The 23,150-nt window shown below is 49.8% G+C and overlaps 1 protein-coding gene across 1 annotated transcript in view; it reads right to left on the bottom strand.

Moving 5' to 3' along the window:
• Nucleotides 1–13,009, bottom strand: part of PDE4B (phosphodiesterase 4B) — a 178,325-nt gene extending 165,316 nt beyond the window's left edge. The window contains exon 1 of the mRNA XM_077182639.1: nucleotides 12,617–13,009. The gene's annotated coding sequence lies outside the window, so the exon portion shown is untranslated. The remainder of the gene's footprint in view (nucleotides 1–12,616) is intronic.
• Nucleotides 13,010–23,150: the final 10,141 nt, after the last annotated feature.

Below are 23,150 nucleotides of genomic sequence, written 5' to 3'. Positions count from 1 at the left end.
ACATATTTATATTGGTGTTAATGAAGCTTATACATATTGCAAAAGCTGAGCTCATCATTGGTTAAAGCACACTTGGATCAACCACACCTACTTCTATCTTCTAATAATTGTTTTGCTTCTATGTTTGCATTCTTCTAGCTTCTCTACCTAGGATATCTACATTTTCTGGTAGTGATTTTCTCCCCCGTCTTCCCATTTCAGAGAAGGTCACTGTGACCTTTGTCAGTGATTGGGCACTGGTTGCTCAGTTCCCAGCTTGTTTCCCCTATCCTTATCCATTGGTATCACATGGAAATGTCCTTTCTCAGCTCACCAATTATCCAAAAAGCTCTCTACATAGGAGAACCCTGGAGAACCAAGGGAAAGCTGAGAGCTGTAAGGAAGGGGCTTGGTCTAAGGTCTCTTCCAACCCAAACCATTCCAGGATCCCCACCCAGAAAATGGGAGGGGAGGATCTGGGCTCTCCAGGATGGAGCATCCTGGTTTTCTGTCCAAAAGGATCCAGCTTCCCTCACATCCCAGAGTGCCAAACACAGCCATGGAACAGCAGCTAAAGCCAGGGCCTGAGGAGAAACACCTTGCACGGCCAATAGAACAAACGCTTCCAATCAATTATCCAGCCTTCCTGACCACAGGTACATGAAAACCCAAATAAAAAGGGAAAATGGGGATTTGTGCCACAGGAAATCCCTGCTGCTGTACTCTGGGTCCTTCCCAGGAAGAGGATTCTGGAGCAGAGAAACTGCGTTTTCCTCAATATTCATCCAAAACTGCCAAGCCTGGCTCTGGGAATATTGAACAGGACATGACAGCACCGTGGTCAACTCCAAATCTGATTTATCCCAGGGTTTTTTCCATGTTAGCAATTTCCAGACTGAAATTTCTGTCTGCCCATCCAATAAAAAAAAAGGAAATTAAGGTTACAGAAAAAGCATTTGGCATTCTGGAAATGCTCCCATGTTTTCCACCAGCCACTTCCATATTTTATTTGAGATATTTGAAGTGGCATCTTGGACAGCACTAATTTATAACAGGAGATGAAAGGGGAAAACCTGATTTAGAAGGACATTTCAGCTTTCTTACTCCAGGATTTTTTCCTCAGAGCCAAAGCAGATGTTCCTGTTTTTCCTTAGACTGTGGTTGTTTTCTTTCCTTCTGGATCTGATATTTTGCTTCTTAGGCAAATATTTGCATTATTTTTGATGCCAGGCAGAATGATCAGCATTTTTTTTTTTTAATGAAAAAGTGATTTAGCTCATTCTGCAATTTTCTCCCAAATGAAGAGCTCTGAAGTGAGGTGAAAGTGGCAATTCCAGCATTTTCACCCAACTTCTCCTGGTAATTTCTTTTCCAGTTATCAAAAACTCCTCTAATTACAAGGAGTGATCCTCTTGCTGAACATTTTGGGAAGTTTTTATCCAATTCCATCACTTCAAAGGCTGCAATTAACCCTGTTCAGTAACCCCTGCTCCCAAAATCCCAGCACTTCCCCCAAGAAATTCTCATTTCCCAGGGATCAGCTCCATGCCAGGGTCCTTGTGTGACACCATAAAAAAACCAAAACAATTTGCCTCTCCTGGTTAAATAATTCCATGCTGAGGTTGCAGAGGGAACTGAAAAAGTGGAAATATTGGGATGTAGGAGGGTGCCAGGGTGTTTCCAAGAGGAATCCCAACCTGGATCCATCCAGCCTCACCAGGAAAATCCCAGTTCTGGAGAGTGACTGTGACTGAAAATGGAAAAAGCTGCCAGAGGATGGAATTCCCTGGAATATTGGGAAGGAATTCCTGGCTGGGAGGGTGGGGAGGGGCAGGGATGGAATTCCCAGAGCAGCTGTGGCTGCCCCTGGATCCCTGGCAGTGCCCAAAACCAGCTTGGAGCAGTTTGGGGTAGTGGAGATTTGAGGATTTGAAATTTCCCTTCCAACCCAAACCAGTCCTGAATTCTGGGATTTTGGAGGCTGAGGCCCTGAGGCATAAAAGAACCATTTCCAGCTGATCCAGGAGATTTTTCCACCCAAACTTGAGGCTACTTGGAAAGAACAGTGTCCCAACACCCAAATACTTTCTCTTTGGGCAACCAGTGCTGCAAATATAAAAATACAACACAAAAATTCTCCAAGTCACCGGAACAACCCAACTTCTCCACAGGGTTTCCCATTTTTTTCTTAGGATGTGTTTCCCTGGGACAGAAACAGGCAGATTAAGAGGATTCACAGCTCCCAAATCCTGAAATCCCCACCCAGCTCCCTGAATTCCCAAAGCAGCACCAGGAGAGGAGTTTTACAGCTCTCATTTGCAAGATTGCTGGAAAGCTAAAGGGCATTCTTGTATTCCTGGGGGAACAAACATTAGGGTTTAATTCCTACATGGATTACTTGGGAGAGTTTTCCCGAGGTTTCCAGGATCAGCAGACATGCACAGAGACAAAGGGATGGGCTGAGCTGGTTTTCCTGCTCAGGGTTTGGAAGATCCTTGTCCATGGCCATTCCAGAGTTCCCTGGGAAGGGTGAGCAGGGAAAGGGAAGCTCCAGCTCTCCCTCCGTGGGCTCCCACATCCCTTCCCCCAGAGCTGAGTCACTCGGATCATAAATTCCAACCTCACTTCCCAGTTACTATAACAACTTCATGGATTTCTTCTCCTTATTAATTACACTCAGCCCTAATCTGCTGCTCCAGGATCAGGCACTCCAGGAGAGCTTCCCCTCTCCCTTCTCCCTTCCAAAGGTTTTTCATTCCCAGCTTGCTCCCACATTCAGGTGCTCTCCTCATGAATCTGCTTCCACTGAGATAAGGAAATGCTGATATTCCTCCCTTTGAAAACTCAGAATAGAAGGAAATGGGTTTCTTCCTCAAAACAAACAAGATGCCCAAAATAAAACTGCAAAATCTGGGCCCTCAGCTGTTTTCCTGCAGCAAATGTGGAGCAGGGAACAGCTTGGAATATAATCCAGCCAGCACGGAGGGAATGAGCCCTCTGGAAGCAAAGCTGGGAGCCAGAGCACAGGAGCAGCTGCAATCTGATTATCTGGGGCTGAATTCACATCCTCAGGGCTGAACAGGAAACCTCTGCTGCTGGAAAAGGCAGGAGAAGGCAACGAACTCCAATCCCAAGGTCCTGAGGTGTTGGAGTGAGCACAATGAGCCCTTTGTATTCTCCTCTGGATCAGCTTTGGAGCTGAGGGGACATCTCCACCCAAGAGAACTGAGATTTCCATTTCCTTTCCCTTTCCCTTTCCCCTTTCCCTTTCCCTTTCCCTCCTTCATGGGATGGGATGGGGGAAATGGAAATGTTTCCTCAGCCTGGAGAGCTGGGAGGGGAGCTGGGAAGGGGAGCAGGGAAAGAGGGCATTTCCTACTCCATTCCCACAGAGATCCAACAGCGTTGACCCCACAGAATCACAGAATTCCAGGCTGGTTTGGCTTGGGAAGGACCCTAAATCCCATCCCATCCCAGCCCTGACATGGCAGGGACACTTTCCACTGTCCCAGGCTACTCCAAGCCCTGTCCAACCCAGCCTGGGACATTTCCAGGCTTCCAGAGGCAAAGATTCTCTGGAAAATCTCCTCTTTACCCTCAGTAAGGAATTTCTTCCCCCTCACCATATCCCTCCCACCTGAATTCCCTCGGCTTGGGAACAGCCTGTGCCTCCTCCCAAATGACTGCAGGTCTCTGATGGAAGTTTTGGCAGATCCCCTGAGAATTTGTAAATGAAAATTCCAATATCACTTGATCCGTTTATTTTTAGGAATGTGTCTCCTGCTGGCTGAAAGAAGAGAGTCCCACTTCAAATCCCAGCCCAAAGGCATGGAAACCCCTGGGTGCAGTGGAGAACAGCACTCCCTGCAGCTGGAGGGGCTCAGGGATGAAGCATGAGGGGCTCAGGGATGAAGCATGAGGGGCTCAGGGATGAAGCATGAGGGGCTCAGGAATGAAGCATGAGGGGCTCAGGGATGAAGCATGAGGGGTTCAGGAACAAAGCATGAGGGGCTCAGGAATGAAGCATGAGGGGCTCAGGAACAAAGCATGAGGGGCTCAGGGATGAAGCATGAGGGGCTCAGGGATGAAGCATGAGGGGTTCAGGAACAAAGCATGAGGGGCTCAGGAATGAAGTGTGAGGGGTTCAGGAATGAAGCATGAGGGGTTCAGGGATGAAGCATGAGGGGCTCAGGAATGAAGCATGAGGGGTTCAGGGATGAAGCGTGAGGGGCTCAGGAATGGAGCATTCCTGCTCTTTTCCCCACTGAATTCCCAGGTTCAGGCGTGGAATGCAGAACTGAACCCATCTGCAGAAGCATCAAAACACAGGAGCATTTCAAGCCCCCAGCCAGATGGAGAACACTCCTTTCCCTCCTCTGCAGGAAAAGGGAAGAGCACCCGAGCCCACAGAATTCCAACAGGGAAAGAAGCCCTCTCCAGATATTTTCTGCCTGAACAAATCCTGGAAATGATGGTTTGGTTCTATTTCCAGTGTGAAAACCCGCGCTGCTTTAGTCACCAAGTCACAGATAAACACAGGGGGAACATTTTTGTGCTGCCTTCAATTTTTTCCATCTCAAATGACAAATTTCCATTAATTCCATCCCTCTGATTAAAGGGCAGTTGTTACACACCTACAGATACCCTTTAAAAACCCACCAGTGCAACCACAATTCCCCAAAAAAATTAATGGAAGTGTGGGTCTGAAATCCAAACCAAAGCAGCTGCAGAGTTCCCAGCATCAATCCAGGCTTGCTCCCAAGGGCACAATATCAATAATAAAAACCAAAATAGCTTTGGTTTGCTGCAAAGTTAAAGAAAATCTGGTTTATCCAACTAAAATTGTAGGAATTGCTGTACTGGGAAGCAAATGGCCAGCACCAAACTGGTGTTGGATCCATGAGACCAAAAAAAAAGGAATAATTCAACAACTCTGATGAGTAAAATGGGAAAAGGAATAACCAGGAACAGCCAGGAATATTCCAACTTGATCACACAGTGAATTATGGGAAGGGAAAAGGGAATTTTGGGGGATTGGCTGCCATTCCATAAGGGGATTTGGGGAGATTTCTCCTGCTTGCTCCTGTTTATGAACTAACAACCCCAAAAATGCTGCCTCAATTTCTCCAGCAAAATCCACACCAGGAACACCTCAGGTCATGGAAAAAATCCAATATTTCATTCAGGAAAACTCACTGAAACTTCTTAAAAGTCAGGAAGAGTCTGCTCAGAGCTAAATCATTATTTTTTAATCACAAAGCTTCTCTGGTTTTCCACAAGTCTAAATAAATCCCTTATCCTGTGCTTAGGAAATTCTTCCTGAATTTTCCTACACAGTCCTGACTGGAGGAATTAATTGCAATTATTTCACATGACAGGAGTCTTGCACTAAATATTTTTATGCTGAGAGCAGGTGATTAAAAAACAAGGAAAGATGACAAAAATGTGGTTTTCTACTTCCTTTCAGTGTCTGTGACTGGATTATTTTTCCCTTTTTTAAAACTAGCTGGATTTCTGGGAATACAGCTCCAGAAGGAAATGAAGAATGAGGTGAAATAAATGTTTATTTTTATAGTTCTTCTGCCTGACTTCATTTGAACACTGCCTTGTTCTTGCTTTTCTGGGAAAAAGGCATGGAAAACTTTCCATTTTTAATGGAATTGATTCATCAGTGACCCACAAGCTGGGAAAAACCCCACAATGTTCCTGTGGCTCCCGCAGGAATGAGGAAAATGGGAAAACCATGGCCCCAGTTCTCCCCCAGAACTGGACCCACACAAATAACACCTCAAACAATGGAAGAGATTTCATGGATTCCTCAGGAAAGTGCAGGGAAAGGGGCTTGGAATTGGAATTTTGGGATGAATTCCAGAAAGGAAATACAGAATTAAGAACTGAATGTAGAGGAAAGAAAGAAGGCAAAGAAAAAGCCACAGAAAACCAAGAGAGGAATATTCACTTGTCCCAGCCTGGAAGGAACCAGTGGGAAGGGGCATCCCAACAATTCTTCTGGATGAGCAGTACCAGTTATGGCAGGGGGAGACACTTCTGCAATTCCAGCTGGGAAAGAAGCCCTCTCCAGATATTGTATGCTCTAAAATATCATGGAAATGACGGTTTGATTCTATTTCCAGTGTGAAAACCCACAGTGCTTTAGTCACCAAGTCACAGATAAACACAGGGAGCATCTTTTGCCGTGAGGAGCCTCTTTTGGAATTGTGTCCATGAATCCCATGGGATCCCTGGGATCAGCAGGATGCAGGAACCCCAGAGCTGCTGCTCCTGCCCTGGAGAGGCCTCTCTGCAAGGATCATCTGGGACAGGCTCCCTGCTTTCCTCTGAAGATCCCAAAAGTTCCACACTGAGCTCTCCAGGGGTCAGAGCAGCACCTCTGCAAGGAGCAGGGCTGTGACTCCAAGCTCTCCAAGTGACATTCCACATTCCAAGCTCTCCAAGTGACATCCCACATTCCAAGCTCTCCAAGTGACATCCCACACCCTGCTCTGCTCTCCCTGCCCTGCCCCTCATCCCTGAGGTCCTGGAGAAGGGGATGACAGCCTGGGACAGGCTCCCTGCTTTCCCCTCTGAGGATCCCAAAAGATCCACACAGAGCTTTTCCCAGCAGGAAGGAGGAGCAGTGCTAGGAATCCAAGTTCTCCAAGTGACACCCCACATTCCAAGCTCTCCACAGAACATTGCACACCCTGCTCTGCTCTCCCTGCCCTGTGCCTCATCACCGAGATCCTGGAGCAGCCTCTCTCCAAGGATAACCTGGGACAAACCTCCTGCTCTTCCTGGGATCCCAAGAGATCCAGCAGGAAGTTTTCCAGCAGGAAGAGCAGCACCCTGGAAGGAGCAGTGCTGGGAACCCAAGCTCTCCAAAGAACATGTCACATCTTGCTCTGTCCTGCCCGAGCTCACTTCTCCTGCAGCCCACAGGACAATGGGAACGCTGTGATGCTCCTTGGCTAACCAACAGGGAAAGCTGTGGGAAAATCCCAACAGGGAATGCCAGAAGCACATCAGGTTTTATAGGAAATCTGGTCTGAACTCCAGCTCATCTGCAATCCAAAGGGGTTTTGCCCACTTGGCCCCAGCCCCCAGAGTCCCCAGCAGCCATTCCCAGCTGTGACATGGAGAATGCTGTGCTGCTCCAGTGCCACTTTTCCAATGTTCAATGGGATGTTTTTCCTTCCAGGCAGGAGTGGGTTTAGCCCCAGCCCCACAGGCCCTGGGAGGTTCCTGATCCGCATTCCTGGGCACGCTGGGCATCCCAGGATCTGCTGCTCCTTGAGCAGAATCCCATCAAACAGAGCAGCCTGGCCCTGCAGGTTCCCCATGTCTCACACTGATTTTCTCCTCCAGAGCTCCTGTGCTGCTGGATCATTTTCTGCTCTCATTTGAGCTGCTGCTTTCAGAAACGGTGACTCCCGAGGGTTCCTCCTTTTGGACTCCTCTCCTCCCCAAGTTCCTGCTCCCACTATTTATAAGCACCCTTGCAAGTGTCCCTGCTGCAGGGAGCTCCTCTCCCGATTTATCCCCCACATTTCCCAGGAGCTCTGGCAATCCCAGATTTTCTGTGCTGTTTATTCCAGTGGGATCCTGGCTGTGCCTTCCTCGAGCGATTGCTGAATTACGAAAGCGTGAATGGGACAAAAATCAATGGCAAGAATTTATTTTTCCATCTGAGCACAGTCCTAATCCTTCCCCAAAGCTCAGGAGGGATTTATCCCTCGGTGCCCATCCTGCAGGCAGCAAATATTCAACCCAGATCCATGGGAGTGACTCAGAAGCTGAGCTTTGTTTAGCAGCAACAAGGTTAGAGAAGGTTCTCCTCCATCAGGGAAAATTTTTCCCTTTTTTTTCTTTACATTTCAGATTTTAGACACCAAAGCTGATTCCAGCACACCAGTGAGAAAACTCCAAGTCTCAGGTTCCTTCTAAGCTCCAGGCTGAGCCTTTCTTTGCCTTAGCTCCCAGAAGAAACACAATTCCTTGGATGTGCCAGAGGCACCTGAGCTCACAGAGGGGCCCGGGCAGAAACAAAACTGAAAACCTGGTGCTTATTTACTCAAGCAAAGGGGCAACTTCTGGTTTCCAGGTTCAGAACCACTGACATGAAAGCACAGCATCCAAAAGAATCCTGAGGAGCAAATCCTCTGGCAGCTCCACTCAGCTTCCCTGTGCCAAAAACACCCCGGGATTGTTGTCCCTACAGCAGGCAGAGATTCCCTGTGCATTTAGGAGAGCTCAGGGGAATTCTCTGGCTTACAAACCCCCTGGCATCAGTTTATTCACTGTCCCCTCTGTGCTGTGCTTCCCTGCCTCTCTGGAGTCCCCAAGGCTGGATTGCTCCCTTGGATTTATTTTAGTGACCTCTCTTTCCCCTCTTGTCTCTTCCCACACCTCCGCGTGCAGCACAGCGAGCTCTGCCCGTTGTTCCACAGGATCTGCCCTGAACAGTGAAAATGAAATCCTTTTATTGCCAACCCTCCTTGTCCCACCTCCTGCAGGCTGGGAGGGCTGGGATGAGGAAGGGGGCAGCACCTGGAGCAGAGTTTTGTGTGTTCACTGCATCCCCTGGTCCTGAGCTGCTCCCCAACACCTCCTGCACGGGAGGCAAAGCCTGTGCCAGCCTCAGCAGCTGCTCCCACCAAATCTGCTGCCAAAATCAGGGCAGACGTGGGGTATTATCCCCCAGCAAATTAATTAGAGAGCAAACGAGGCTGAGTTAACTCTCCAGCAGCTCAGTGGAACGTTCTCAGCAGCTGGCTGCAAAGGAATATTCCAAATATTCCTCAGAAATGGCACCTCAGTGTGCACCCACGGGAGCAGAGCCCAGCTCTCCCACAGCACACGGAGCCCCTGGGGAGGTTTCCAGCCTGAGACAGGGCAGAGAAACCTTACACCAGTTATAGAGGCCTTTTCCACAAATCAATCCCTTCCAGGACACTCTGAAAAACGAGGGGACATCAGTGCCCTCAACTGCTCTGCCATGGAGGATCCTGGGGGTTTTGCTGCTTTTCTGTCACTAGAAATTCACCTCATTTATCCACTGAAGTACTGGCATCTCCTCACTTCTCCTGCAGCCCACAGGACAATGGCAATGCTGTGATATCCCCTGGGTAACCAACAGGGAAAGCTGGGGGGAAAACCTCAGTGGGGAATGCCAGAAGCACAGCAGGTTTTAATGGGAAACTGGGTCTGAACTCCAGCTCATCTCCAATCCAAAGGGGTTTTGCCCACTTGGCTCCAGCCCCCACAGTTACAAGACCATAATTCAGCATTTTTCCAGTGTTCAGGCCTGAAGTTTTATAATTTTGCTCTATAAAATATCTCACTCTATGCAATATCTTTGCTCCACATTGTCCCAGTTCCCAGCCTGTATTTTCAGCACCACCAAGATTGTCCTTAATTTCTCCCAGGCCCTGGATCTGCCTTGGTTCCACTTCATTCCCATTGGTAAAAATATCCACAACCCTCTTTGCTTCCAGAGAGGAGAGAAAATCAGGAAAGAAAATGAATGGAGGAAAGGAAAGCATCCCACAATCCACACACAAAACCCCACATGGTCAGACAGAAAAGGGAAAAACAAAAACCAAAAAAAAGGGGATTTTCTGGATTTTCCTCCCCTGGGTTCTTTATAAACAAAGTGTATCCTTAAGTGGCCAAACACGAGGAAAAGCCGAACTCAGGGTGCACAAAATGACATTTTTTAAGCACCTGAATAAGCACGGATTTAACCCAGCCTCATCCTCTAATCTATTTTCTCATCACTGCCAGCAGTGCCAGATGCTGCAGCAGAAAGTGCAGGAATTCCACTGGAGGCAGGCAGGGAATAATCTGCTCTCCCAGGAAGTTCCCTCTTATCTCTCAGCTTGGTTTAAAACACAAAGGATAAACCGTTTTATCTTTTTCTTTATTGTTCTCAGAAATTGTCTTTTTCCATTTGCGAATTTTCTCAGCCTCCTGGAGACCTCTGTGATGGGCAGGAATTATTTTGCCATGTTTCCTGCTCCAAGAACACTCTGGCAAATGGACCCTTGGTCCAATTAGGCATCTAATGAAAAATTAAGTTAAAAATTAAATTCAAAGGCTTGGATTTTTCAATTTTCCTGCATAACCAAGAGCAAAGTTCTTCATTTACTCTCTCTGTACCATTCATCAATCTCTTTCTAAGATTTTAACCTGAATAATGGATATATCCTTGAATTATTTGGGATGTGAAGGGCTCACAGATGGATGGAACACTCAGAGATGTAACGGGAAGCACAGCCAGGCTTTCCCTGCAGGTTTTAGCACAACGGGATGGTATCAATTTGTTCACTTTTTGTAAAAACAAGCTTGAAGCTGAGAGCTGTTTTCAGAATTAGAGAAATTCAGCTGGAATTCACCTGCCCCAGCTCAAGTATCCCCCTGCACCGCCTGAAACCAAAACAGTGCAGCAGCAAGGAGCCCAAAGTGAAAATGACAAATTCTTTTCATTGTCTAAACTGAGGGAAAAGGGGAAAGAAAACCCCACAGCCTGAGTAATAACATCAGGCTAAAATCCTTCTCCTTCAAAGCAGCATTTCATATAAATACCCACTCACCTGTTTGCAACAGGCATCAAGTTTAAGGGAGTTTTTTCACCTCATTATTTGTCCTACACCTTCCCAGTGTTTTCTTTTTTGTTTTTTTTTTTTTTTTCCATCTGCCAAGGCTGTATTTATCCCACTGCTGTAATTATCCAATTTTATTTGCTGAGGGAACCACATAAAGACTGAAAATCTGAAAGACAGGCACTTAATTTAAAGGAATAAAGGTGTTCCCAAGCACTGTTTTGTCACTATTTTCCCCAAATGTTTAAAACTTCCCCCATTTCTCCAGGACAGCTCCACGTGGATCATTCCAAGGAAAGGATTTTTGGATAAAACAAACCATTCCAATTAAAAGCTGCCATTTTAGGCAGGATTTTCCAGCTCTACCCGTGGCTATCCATTTCAAATATGGAAATTCCAGGGATTTGGTTGGAATGACTCTTTAAAGGAGCCCTGTGTTCCCAGAGACGATTACTCAGCTAATCTGGGTTAAGCTTCCTGATGGATAAATCAGGATTTGAATGCTGAATAAGGAGAGGTTTCCATGTGACATGGGAAGAGCTGGAAAGTAAATACAGAAGTGGTGGAGAAAAAACCTGAATATGTTTTTGGAAAAAAACAGCCAAATAGGCTCAGTACCATCTTTTATTTCAGCTTCACATTAAGCCATTGCACTAAAACTTATTTCCTGGAATCTACAATGTCCAAAAGCAAGAATAAAGTAGGATACAGCTGTACCTAGAGCACCTGAGCAGGCACAAGGAAACACTAAAATAGATGAGATGACATGAGAAACAGAGAATTCCCATGAATAATCTGCTGGGAAAAGCACTTGTTGTGCTAACAAGCTTTTACTCCAGATGATTTATAGATCACAGATTTGTTCAGAACCTTTTTAACCATCAGCTCCCTCTCTGCATCTGATAATGAGGGACACTACAAATGAGCATCTCTCTCATAGTGGCCTAAAAAAGTTCCCTGTTCCACTGGATTTATGACCTGCAAATTCAATTATTCAACTTATTCACTGCTGCTTCTTATGGACACCAGGAGTCCAGAGGAAAAAAAAACAAAAGGCATTGCATGGATTCTGCTGGAAAGAGTCTCACACAAGAGAGATCTACCGGGAATTCTCTCTTCAGTGGAGGATCTCTTGGGATGTTTCCTGTAGCAACAAATACTGAGCATCACACAAAACAACTCCGTGCCCTCATGGCTCCATCCCAGCCCCAGAGATCACAGCAAACACCTTGCTCCTCAGCAGAATTGATTTATAACTCACCAACCTCCACCCGAGGAGGGCAAAAAGCTCCTCTTTGTGGAGCCCCACCGAGGGAACAACTCCCAGATCCTCTCTGAACTCACAACTCCCACCAGGCTCCGAACTGGGAAAAGGAGGCTCAGGAAAAACAAACTGACTCAAAGCACATGGCAGGGAAATGATGCAGAGGAAATGTCTCCGGCAGAGGAGCATCGGCAGGGCTCATCCCCCCCGGAGCGCCGAGGATCCAGGCTGCAGAGCGCTCTGGGATGGGGCCGGGCTGGGTGGGAAGGGGAGCCCGGCAGGGCAGCCCCAGCCCACGGCGCTTCCTGGGAAGGCGCAAATGCCGGGAATGCAGGGATTTGCTCTAGGGAACACCATGGCCAGCATCAAATGAGCGACTCCAACCGAAATTCGAGGCGGAAAGAACACAGGGAGAAATAGAAGGGAAATTAACATACAGAATGCCTAGAAGGTGCAGAGGGCGCAGAAATAAAGTAATTTTAAAAACCGATTAAAGTGTACATCCGCTCTCTGGCAAACCGCAACCCTCGTTTGTTTGGGGTTTTTTTTCCTCTTAATGCCATGTGATTCCCCACCACAAAACTTAACTGGGGCCACGCAAACACCCCACAAGCGGCTCGGTCCCTGGGCTCCATCGGGCACGGAGCGGGACCCGCCGGGACCCCCTCACGGCAGGGCCGGGCCGGGCCGGGCAGGGTCCCCTCACAGCCTGGGGCCGCCTCAGCCCCGGCCCCGGGCGGCGGCCGCGGCCCCACGGGCGGGCAGCGCTTACCTTCGGCGGCGGCTCCGGCGGCGGCTCCCCGCAGGTTCTCCTCCGGTTCTCCTCCGGTTCTCCTCACGCTCTCCTCAGGCTCCCCTCACGCTCCCCTCAGGTTTCCGCCCTCAGCGCTCCATGGCCCCGGCGCTGGCGGCGGAGCGGCGGCCGCGCTTCCCCAGCTCTAGCGCTGCGGAGCGAGCGGGGCCGGCCCCGCGGGGAGCGCCGGCGGCTCGGCTCGGCTCGGCTCGGCTCCTCGCCTGCCTTCCCTTCGCTCCCTGCTTCTCTCCTTCCCTTCCTTTCCCTCTCCTTCCCTTCCTTTCCCTCTCCTTCCCTTCCTTTGCCTTTCCGCCCCTTCCTTTCGCTCTCCCTCCCCGCCTGCTCCTCTCCGCTCTGCTCCTTCCTTCCCGTTCCCTCAGCGCTCGGCTCCGCTCTCCCCTCCCGGTTCCGTCCGTCCCGCCCCGCTCCGTCCGTCCCTCCCCCGCCGCAGCCCCGGCCCCGGGTCCTCCCCGGCCGGGTCTGGGCCAAGGCGAGCTCCGGGAGCGGCTCTGCAGCAAATCCAGCCAAATTCCAGCCTGAAAGGGGCTGGGAACAACCTGGGCTAGTGCGTGGCGGCATCGCTCGCCCATGGCGGGGTGGGATGAGGGGAGCGCTGCGGTCCCTCCCAACCCAAACCAGTCTGGGATTCCGAGGAATCAAACACAAATTTATCGATATCATTGCATCCACAGGGGCAGAGCAGGAGAGAGGAAGCAGCTTGGTGGTGGTTCGAGCAGTCTCCCTAGGGAATGCTGCCTGGAGCAGAGGATGCTCCACAGCCGGGGTAAGCAGCAGGTACAAACCCCGGGCACAGCCAGGCCGGGCTGGGCTGGGATTTTGGGCAGGAATTCTCCCCTGCCAGGGAGGTGAGGCCCTGGCAAACAAGAGCTGCTCACCTCGAAGGTTTAATGTCACATGTCACACCTGTGGGAGCTGCTGCCTGGTCACACCACCCCAGACACCCAGCAGATAAAGGGTAATTCTCTCTATATGGTTGTTCACTTCTGTTTCATCCTAAACATGAGATCTTGGGGTGTTTGATGTTCTCATCAAAGGCCAAGTTTCTGGAGTAATAACATGAAGACTTGGCTCACGTGGTAAAAGAGGAATTTTCTGGTCTTCAAGGCCGAGGAGCAGCATTTAAAAGGCTTACAGAACCCACCCCAATTCCCCAAAACCTCAGAGTCCAGCAGGGAAAAATAAAATCTATTCATTATAAAACCTTTTAAATGAAGAGCTAAACTGGTTATTTGTGGATAACACACAGCCCCTTGATTTTTTTCCAGGGATTCGTGACTGCAGCCTCTGAAAAGTGAACAGAAGGCTGCTGTGTTGGGATTCCTGCCCAAGTCCCATCCCATGGCCCAATATCCCACAGGCCCACAGGCCAGACCACAGCAGATCTTGATAAACCACTCTTTATGCAATAAAAGAACAATATTGAATGAAAGTTTTGTGCCACGTAATCCTACAGAGGAGAAAAGATTGTCTGTCCAGCTCAGTAAAATTTAGAGTTGATAATTAATGGAGAGATTTCTGTAACATACAGGAGTTGCTTTTAAAATACAAAAGTAATTACCAATCAAATTTCAACATGCCAATACCTTTTAAAAAAGTTGGGCTGCAGTGAGGAGAACCAAGGTGAATTTTTGTCCCTCTCTGCTGCCTTGGACACAGATCAAGGAATCTGGTCCTGAGTTTGGTGTGCAAAGGTGTTAAACTTGTTAAACTCTGTGAAACTCCACAGAGAAGTCACTTCTGCAATCCTCCCCTGGATTCTAGGTGTAAACCCTGGGGTTTAGGCTCAGGCAAATCTTTGGAATATTTAGGAGTTGTCTGTAAGGACTGAACAACACAAATTAGGGCAGAATTCCCAAATGGCTGAGGGAAACTGCTCCTCCAGACTACAAGGGAAATTCAAATCCTGCTCTTGGTCATTCCCAGCCTCCAGGCAGCACATCCAAGCTTTTCAGCTCCCTGGCAACAGGAGAGAGCAGCAATCCTGATCCAGGCAGCGATTCAGAGGCACAGTTGCAATTCCAGAGGCTGGGAACAGCAGCAGTGCTTCTCCGCGCTGGGAAGGACGGGGCAGCAGCAGCCCCCAGGGCTCCTCCTCTCCCCCCTGGCATCCTGCTGGAAGCCTGGCTGCTGGGAGGGAGTGCTGAGAGCAGGAGGATGGAATGAAGGCGCTCCTCGGAGCTCCTGCTGGGATCCCATCCTGGGCTCGTGTTCCTCACATCTGCCTCTGCTGAGCCTGCCAAGCCAGCTCCAAGAAGTCATTCCTGAGATATTCCAGCGGCCCTGAGCACTCCTGATCCACACCAAAGTGAGTCCTGAGAGCTGCAGCACTCCCTGCCCTGCTGCAGTCACCAAGTGCCACTCACAGACACCAATTTTTCACTACTGAGAAGCTCTGACCATCCCAAAGGACTCCATATCCATAAATCCAGCTGAGATCATGGCAGCCTTGGGAAAAGGTCACTTCCCAGAGACCAGCCCTGTGCATCACTGCCTCTGTCCTTCCCACAGCCTGAGCTCTCAGACACACAGCAGCTCTGAGATCAGGTTTGAGGCCATCTGTAAGATCACTTTCAACCCAAACCCTTCTGTCATTGTGTGAAGTCCTGGAGATTTTGGGTTATCCAGCTTCTCTTCCAGACCAAAGCTCCCGTTCCTGGCAGAGTCCTCAGGGAAGCTGCCCAAAGGCTCCTCCAGGAGCATCTCTGTGACAGCACCCAGGGCAGGAAGGAATTCTGCGGGCAGTCAGGAACTGGACAGCTCCCTCCGCAGGAGCAGCTGCGAGGGAGGCACCTCCTCTCTCTTCCCCATTTTAGCTGCGATCCCGCTGCCTTCCGGCAGGAACTCCCAGGACCGTGCACAACGAGGCTGAGGCTGCTCCCTGAAGGGAAACATCCCTTTCTTTCTCCGTGTTCCTCCCCTGGCAAGGTCCCAAAACCGGGCAGGGGATGAACGTTTGTGGGTGAACTCTCGTGTTCCAGAGTTCTGCAGTGCCAGGACACAGGGAATGGCTTCCAGAGGGCAGGGCTGGATGGGACACTGGGAATTGGGAATTGTTCCCTGGCAGGGTGGGCAGGCCCTGGCACAGGTGCCCAGAGCAGCTGGGGCTGCCCCTGGATCCCTGGCAGTGCCCAAGGCCAGGCTGGACACTGGGGCTGGGAGCACCTGGGACAGTGGAAAGTGTCCCTGCCATGGCAGAGTTTGGAATTAAATGGGTTTAATGTCCCTCCCAATCCAAACCATTCCATGGGGTTTTTTTTTAATGCCAACACCACAGAGATTATGCACAGGGATCACTTTGGGCAGTAGCTCAGGAGGGATTTTGGGACTCATTGTTGACACAGAGCTCTCACCAGTCCAGGTGATGCTTTTCCTCATTTCCCTGTGACCTGTGACCATTTCTGTCCCACTGTGGTGCAAGATTCTCACATTCCCAATCCTCCAGCCAAAAAGCTGCCTGGTGAGAGGAAGAGTATTCCTGATATTCCTGACCCCTTCCCTAGAGCTGGGCAGTGGAGGGATGGGCCAGCTTTGTTTCTGGAAACTAAAACTGTCTCAGGATCAAAGCTGAGGATGTGGATCCTGTGGGGATTTGTTTTCTCTACTAGAAAAAAAACCTAAAGCAATGTTTGTGGGAGAGAGGCTGGGGGAAAAGTCCAACTTCCTAAAATAGGAAAACTGTTGCACTCATTTCATTTTTCCTCCTGAGGAGACTGAGAGGGAAAAAAATAAGCTGGCAGATGTCTGTGGTTGTGTTGAATGCACTCAGATCCTTGGGTGATAAATGTGGCAGGAGAGCTGGAACAGAGCAGGAGAAATGGATTCGGTGAGGTCCTGTCAAAGGGAACATTTCCCATTAAAACAGGAAGGGAGCAGCAGGAAATGAGTTTGGAATGAGAGTGGCTGACATAAACAGAAGGGGGTCCTGGTTCCTGTGCCCTCCAGCACCCCCAAGGCAGCCTCAGAACCCCCACTGAGACATTTTGGGGTATTTTATACAATTTTCTGGGTTTGTTCTGGACTTGGTGCCCTCCCCCCTCCAAACTCCCTCTTTTCAGGGAGGATCAGGAGATTCTTGGCACTGCCCACACCAAGCAAAGCCAGCCAGGGACTCCCCACAGGATTTTTTCTCCTCTGTGCCCTCAGCTCATCAAACCCAAATGTCTTTGTCATCTTCCCTCCTCTTCCATAAAGACCTTGGTGCCAGGAAAAGGGATTCAGGTGAAATCTGAAGGAGACTGTGGATTGTTGGACAATGGACAGGATGGAAACAGGGAAAGGAAACAAACACCCCAGATACTGCAAGAGATCCATGAATTAATTAATTAGCTGGGCAGAATTAATGAATGTTTGTGCTTTCTTCTCTCCTTCCAGCTGAAGGAGCTCATGGATATCAAATAAATGGGAATTAAATGGGATATAACAGATGCTGGGATCAGGCAATGGAATTTCCCCTCCATTTCACACCAGGAGTAGGAGAATTGTTGATTTTGATACCAAGAGGGAGAGAGAAGCTGAGCAAGGAGGGAAGAGGTGCAGGGCAGTCATTCCATCCCTCCTTTGCTTCCTGCAGCTTTATTGGGGATTTATCTGGGAGAAGTGTGTGGAGCAGAAGCTGTGCAGTGAAGGATGTGTTTCCTACCCTCCAATAATCCCTTTGGGAGGTGTTGATGAGGTGTTTCACTCTCAGGAGTGGCTGAGGAGGCTGCTGTGGATTCCCAAATCCTGCATGGAAATGGATAAAGCAGCAATCCAGGCAGCTCCCTTCAGCAGGATGGCTTCCCTGAAAAAGACCAACCAGCTTTCCTAGGAAAAGGGCAGGAGCTTATGGAGCCACTGAAGCTTTTTATTACTTTGGAAATGCTGGGCAGTTTTTAAAGGCAGACACTTCCCTGGAGCAAGGCCAGGACTGGAACGGAACCACTGGAATTTCTCATCCATGAAGCAGCAGGCAGGTGAAGGAGATGGGAAGTGGGAAGGATTTGTCATAGTCCCAAAACAATGAGGGTAATTCCATGGATGGTTTCTCCTGAAACAAACCTGGAAACTCAAATATTTTGGTTAAAGACAGCAGCAAGGAACATTGCAGCACTTCCTGGGATGTGAGGCTGAGATCTCACATTCCCAATTTTCTCTGTAGCCTGGGCTTCAGGAGGGAGGATGGGCTTGAGTCCTTAGCCATGGGCATCATCCCTGACAGAGCTGGGAAGTGCTGGATGCTCTGGAAAAAACCATGGAACAGAGCAGAAAAAACACCAGCAGGAAGCTGGATTAGGATTATGTTATGCCTGCTTTGGAAAAGCTGGATGTTCCCCCTGCCTCAGCTCTCCTGGCAGCCCCAAAGGTGCCACCAAGGGCTCAGGTGTTGGTGTAGCAGGAAGCACAGGAAAAGGTGGATTTTCCAAGCAAGGAACTGAGAAATGGAGAAGATTCTGTCACTTTTCTCCTGTGCTGCAGCTTCCCTGGATCAGCACAAGCTCCTCACTCCTCTTCCTCCCCCTCAGCACCAGGCTGGCAGACAGGGAGCTGACTCATCCCACCGAGTTCTTTGGGAGCATCCCAATCCCTGAGAGGGGCCAGGAGGAGCTGTGGGTTAGGCTGAGAGGTGCTGGGGAATGTTCTCCTCTCTGCTGCCAGCCCTGAGCCCACAGCTTGTCCCCAGCCCAGTTTATCCAGCTGGAGGAGGATTTGTGTCTGGGTGTTGATGGATTCTGGGAAAAAATAGCCTCTGACAATATTATTCATCCTGCAAAACAGCCAAGGCTGGAAGGTCCTTGGGTTGGAGGAAGGAAGGAGCTAACATTTGGTCTAAATAACCACAAGTTTATATGAACAGATACAAGAAATCCTGACTTTGAATTTCTCATGGAATAGGATCCTGGAATGGTTTGGGTTGGGAGGGAGCTCAGGGATTATCCAGTCCCCCCTCCATGGGCAGGGACACTTCCACTATCCCAGGTTGCTCCAGCCTGGCCTGGGACACTGCCAGGGACAGGAAATCTGTGCCAGGGCCTGCCCACCCTCCCAGGGACAGTCTGGGAAGTGCCCAGGGAAGGGATTTTCCTCACTGCAAAGAGCTCAGCTAATTCACATCAGCTGCCTAAAACCACACCAAAGCAGTGGCCATAAAGATTTTAGCCCCTAATCCTAGGACTGTTTTTTTTTTTTTTGGAGTGGGAAAAAGGACCTCAAATTGGCAGGAAAGGTTCCACCTGGCACTGTCTCTTTGCCTACCAAAAAAAAAAACCAAAAAACCAAACAAACCCAAAAAAGCCCAAAAACACACACCAAAAAACCCCAAACCACAAAAAACCAAAAAAAGCAAACAAACAAACAAACAGAGCAGATTTTTAAACCAACAAGAAACCTTTCTGTGTTTTAGCCTGGCAACCCTGGCTTGTGTTTCTGGGTGCTGTCACCACTGAAAGGGTCTGGGCAGGTGACACAAAGCAGGACTTGCAGGGAAATATCTTCAGATCTCCTGGATTTCCATCTGTGCAGATTTAACCTCCCTATTTCAGCCAGAGAGGCCACAGAGCTCTGAGGGGCTCAGGGCAATCTGTCCCAGCTCCAGACAGGGAATTGGGGAATTGGATTGGAGTCCTCACAGGGCTCCTGCTTCAACATCTATTTCCACATCCAGCTGATGGGAAAAAGAGAAAAAGGCTCCCAGAGTCATAAAATCATAGAATCCTGGAACCATTAATCTTGGAAAAGTCCTCTGAGACCATCAAGTCCAATTGTTTCCCAGCACTGCCAAGGCCAGCACTGCTCCGTGTCCCCAAGTGCCACATCCACAGGGATTTTAAATCCCTCCAGGGATGGGACTCCACCTCTGCCCTGGGCAGCTGTGCCAGGGCTGGGGGACCTTTCTGTGAAGAAATTTTCCATCATCTCCAAGCTGGACCTTCCCTGGGGTAACTTGAAGCCCTTTCCTCCTCCTGTCCCTGTGCCCTGGAGCAGAGCCCGACCCCCCCGGCTGTGCCCTCCTGGCAGGAGCTGTGCAGAGCCACAAGGGCCCCCTGAGCCTCCTTTGCTCCAGGCTCAGCCCCTGCCCAGCTCCCTCAGCCTCTCCTGGGGCTCCAGATCCTTCCCCAGCTCCATCCTCTGCTCCAGATCCTTCCCAGCCCCAAGACAAGCAGCAACCTAAACAATCTTTTCAAAATGCTCTCACCTGAAAACAAAAAGGAACCCAACACCCTTCACTTCAGCTGGAACCATCCCTGCTCCAGCCAGAATTTGTCTGCAGGGAGTGTGGGATGGTTCAGGGGGCAGAAATGGGGAGCAGGGCTGAGTCCATCACTATCCCTGCTGCTCCCTGTGCTGAGGAGGGAGGTGGTCCTCTCCCAGCTGGAGTTCTCCTGATGATCCAGCTGAGTTTTCCTGATGATCCAGCTGAGTTCTCCTGATGATCCAGCTGGGGTTCTCCTGATGATCCAGCTGAGTTCTCCTGATGATCCAGCTGAGTTTTCCTCATGATCCAGCTGGAGTCTCCTGACCACCCAGCTGGAGTTCTCCTGATGATCCAACTGGAGTTCTCCTGATGATCCAACTGGAGTTCTCCTGACCACCCAGCTGAGTTCTCCTGATGATCCAGCTGGAGTTTTCCTGGCCACCCAGCTGAGTTTTCCTGATGATCCAGCTGGAGTTCTCCTGGCCACCCAGCTGAGTTTTCCTGATGATCCAGCTGGAGTTCTCCTGACCACCCAGCTGAGTTCTCCTGATGATCCAGCTGGAGTTTTCCTGGCCACCCAGCTGGAGCAGAGGGATTCCAAGCTGTTCCTGCAAACAGCAGCTGGTCTCTGACAAGCTTCTGACATTAGGCAGGCACAAGATTAAATATTTCTTTCCCTGCCAGATCTTTAATCATTGTTGGAAGCTTGAGATGAGGCTCTGAGTGCTCCTTTGCTGCCCGAGCTGGGTCTCCTGCCCACCTGTGTGTCCTGGATGGATTTGGGGGATCTGACAGAGCTGTTCCTTGCCTTTGCCATCCCATCCATTCACAGAATTATAAAATCCCCTTCACAGAATTCACAGAATTCTAGAATCCCACAGTGGTTTGGATTTGGATGGAGATTAAAGCCTGTTCATTCCACCCAAGGCTTGGGACACCTTCCAGCAGCCCAGGTTGCTCCTTCTCCTTTGCCAAGTGCCAGATCCATATGGAAATTGCTTCCTTTGCTGGGAAAGCAGCAGCGGGCAGGCTTGTGTTTGTCACCTGTCCCTAACTCTCCTCTCGGATCTGAAGGTAGAAATGGCTGCTTCTGAACGCATTTTCAGGGATAGGAAATGAGCTTCATTTGCATCCCAAAAGGGCCCACCCAGGACGATGGGAAAAGGGGGGCTGGGTGTAAAAAAGGTGATAAAAAAGGCCGGAGAGAGTCTTTAATTAGCTCTGAACTGCAGAGGTGGCGCTGCCGTGACCTTCATCTCTCATAGAGCCCAGAGCTCGCTGCCCACGGCTTTTCCCCAGCATCCAAGCCCCCGGAATGTCGCTCCCTCCATCCCCCTGCATCCCTCGGCTTTCCCTGCATCCCCTCCCAGCAGGACCCTGGGTTATTCCGGAGCCACCGGGGCTGTTCTGCAGCTCCCCGGCCCTGCTCTGCTGCTGACAGCTCTGGCACCAGCAGCTCCTGATGAGGAGTCATTCATTAACGAGAGGCCCCTCCGACAATTCCCGGTTTTTGTTTGGGATCATTAGCGAGCACAATGGCATCTGCCAAACCTCCCGCTTTTCCGGCCACAAGGATGCTGGGGCTTCCCGGTTTGGCTCTCCCTGAAAGGAATTTGGGGGGTTTTGGGTCCTTTTGGGGTGGCTGGGGCTGTGTGCCAGCACTGCAGTGTCCTTGCCAACAGCAGGATCTGGGCACTGGGGCAGGTGCTGAAATCCTGGTGTTTTATTGGGAAAAACCTGGATGCACACCCCTTGCAGAAATTCCCACCAGGAACCTGCATTTTAATTCCCTTTTCTCCAACAAGGAACACAAAATCTGGAACATCACCGACAAAATCATGGCCTGGGTAAGGATTTGAAGGACGTATTGATCCCTTCTGTGTTTTAAAATCAGGGAATCATGGAATGGCCTGGGTCGGAAAGAACCTTAAAGATCATGGAGCTCCAAATCCCTGGCACTGGAAGGTTTTGCTGCTTCAAACATCAATCCCAGATTAAAAAAAAAAAAAAAGAAAAAAAAAAGAAAGGGGAACTTAACTGTAGCTGCAAGTGACATGGAAAAGGGAAAATGACACATTTGATTCATTTTCTTACATAAAAGAGCTGCAGTCCTGAATGCTCTTCAAAATGAATCTGCAGGATCTTAATTTGTACTTCAGAAGCTGCACATGGCTCCTGTAATTGCTTGGTTCAAACTGAAAAAGCCTTTCCTGTTGAGTGTGAGGCCACGGCCAAAAAATCCCATTTCTCTGCAAAATGCCCAGATTCCCTGGGAATTGGCTGGGGTTGTTTGTGGCACAGGAACATTTCTGGAGAAGCAGCAACATTTTCCCTGGGAAGGAAACAGGAACTATACTGGGTCACTCCTGTGGCTGCTCTTGGGATGCTCTCAAATGCAACTCCAAAGGTTTTTCCTCCTGCCCCATGCCCAGGGGCAGGTGAATCCCTTTGGATCTGCCAGGCACTGAGCCAGGAGTGGAGGAGAGCCCTCAGAGCAGAGCTGGAGGTGAAGATCACCCCTTGAAACCCATTTTTTCTGCAGCACAGATCCCGGTGTGACCCTGTTCCCTACTTTCCCCCTGCTCCTGGTTCCTTTCCCAGCTCTCCTGCCAGGAACCAGAGCCTGGGAGGGGCAGGGAGCACAGATTCCCTGCTCCAGACATTTTCACATGGAACACAGCCCCTTCCAGCCCTCCCCAGGGTGACACCTGTGTCCCTTGCAGGGACGGCTCTGGAACGAGTGGCAGCTTCTTGTGGCTCCAACAAAAACTGCCTTAACCTTCCAAAATCCCAGGCACTGCACATTCCCATCTCCAGCTCAGCCAAGGAAATTTTTCTCCCGTGGCTGCAAACACAGCGATCCCCAGGGCCTGGGAAAGGCTCAGCTGTGAGAAACAACCTGACCTGAAGGTGAGGGGAAAAATAATGATGGAAAAGAACCCAGCTCCCAGTCTTGCCCAGCTCCCAGCTTTCCCTCCCCGAGGCAGCTGCTGCCCGAGGGAGCGGCCGGAGCTGTAACCCGAGCCAGAGGCGGCAGATGGAGCATTCAGGATATGCAGATTTTGGCTTTCTGTGGGAGCACGGAGAGGTGAGGAGCAGGATCGAATGTCCCTTCCATTAGGGTGGAAATGCCACTTGCAGGAATTATTTATGGAGCTGTGGGGCAGGACCTGGATCTGCAGCATCCTCAGGAGCACTGGGATTGCAGGAACAGGACAGGAACAGCCCAGGAGGGATCCAACCCCTTGGTTCTACTCTCAACACACCCCAAATCTCCTGGTTTTGCTGAAGCAGCTCAGATTTGCTGTATTTCCTGCAGGG

The sequence above is a fragment of the Agelaius phoeniceus genome, chromosome 8 (genome assembly GCF_051311805.1).
Source record: "Agelaius phoeniceus isolate bAgePho1 chromosome 8, bAgePho1.hap1, whole genome shotgun sequence".
Lineage (NCBI taxonomy): Eukaryota > Metazoa > Chordata > Aves > Passeriformes > Icteridae > Agelaius > Agelaius phoeniceus.
Note: the sequence above shows the minus strand (reverse complement) of the source record. Positions and strands in the feature narration are given on the sequence as shown.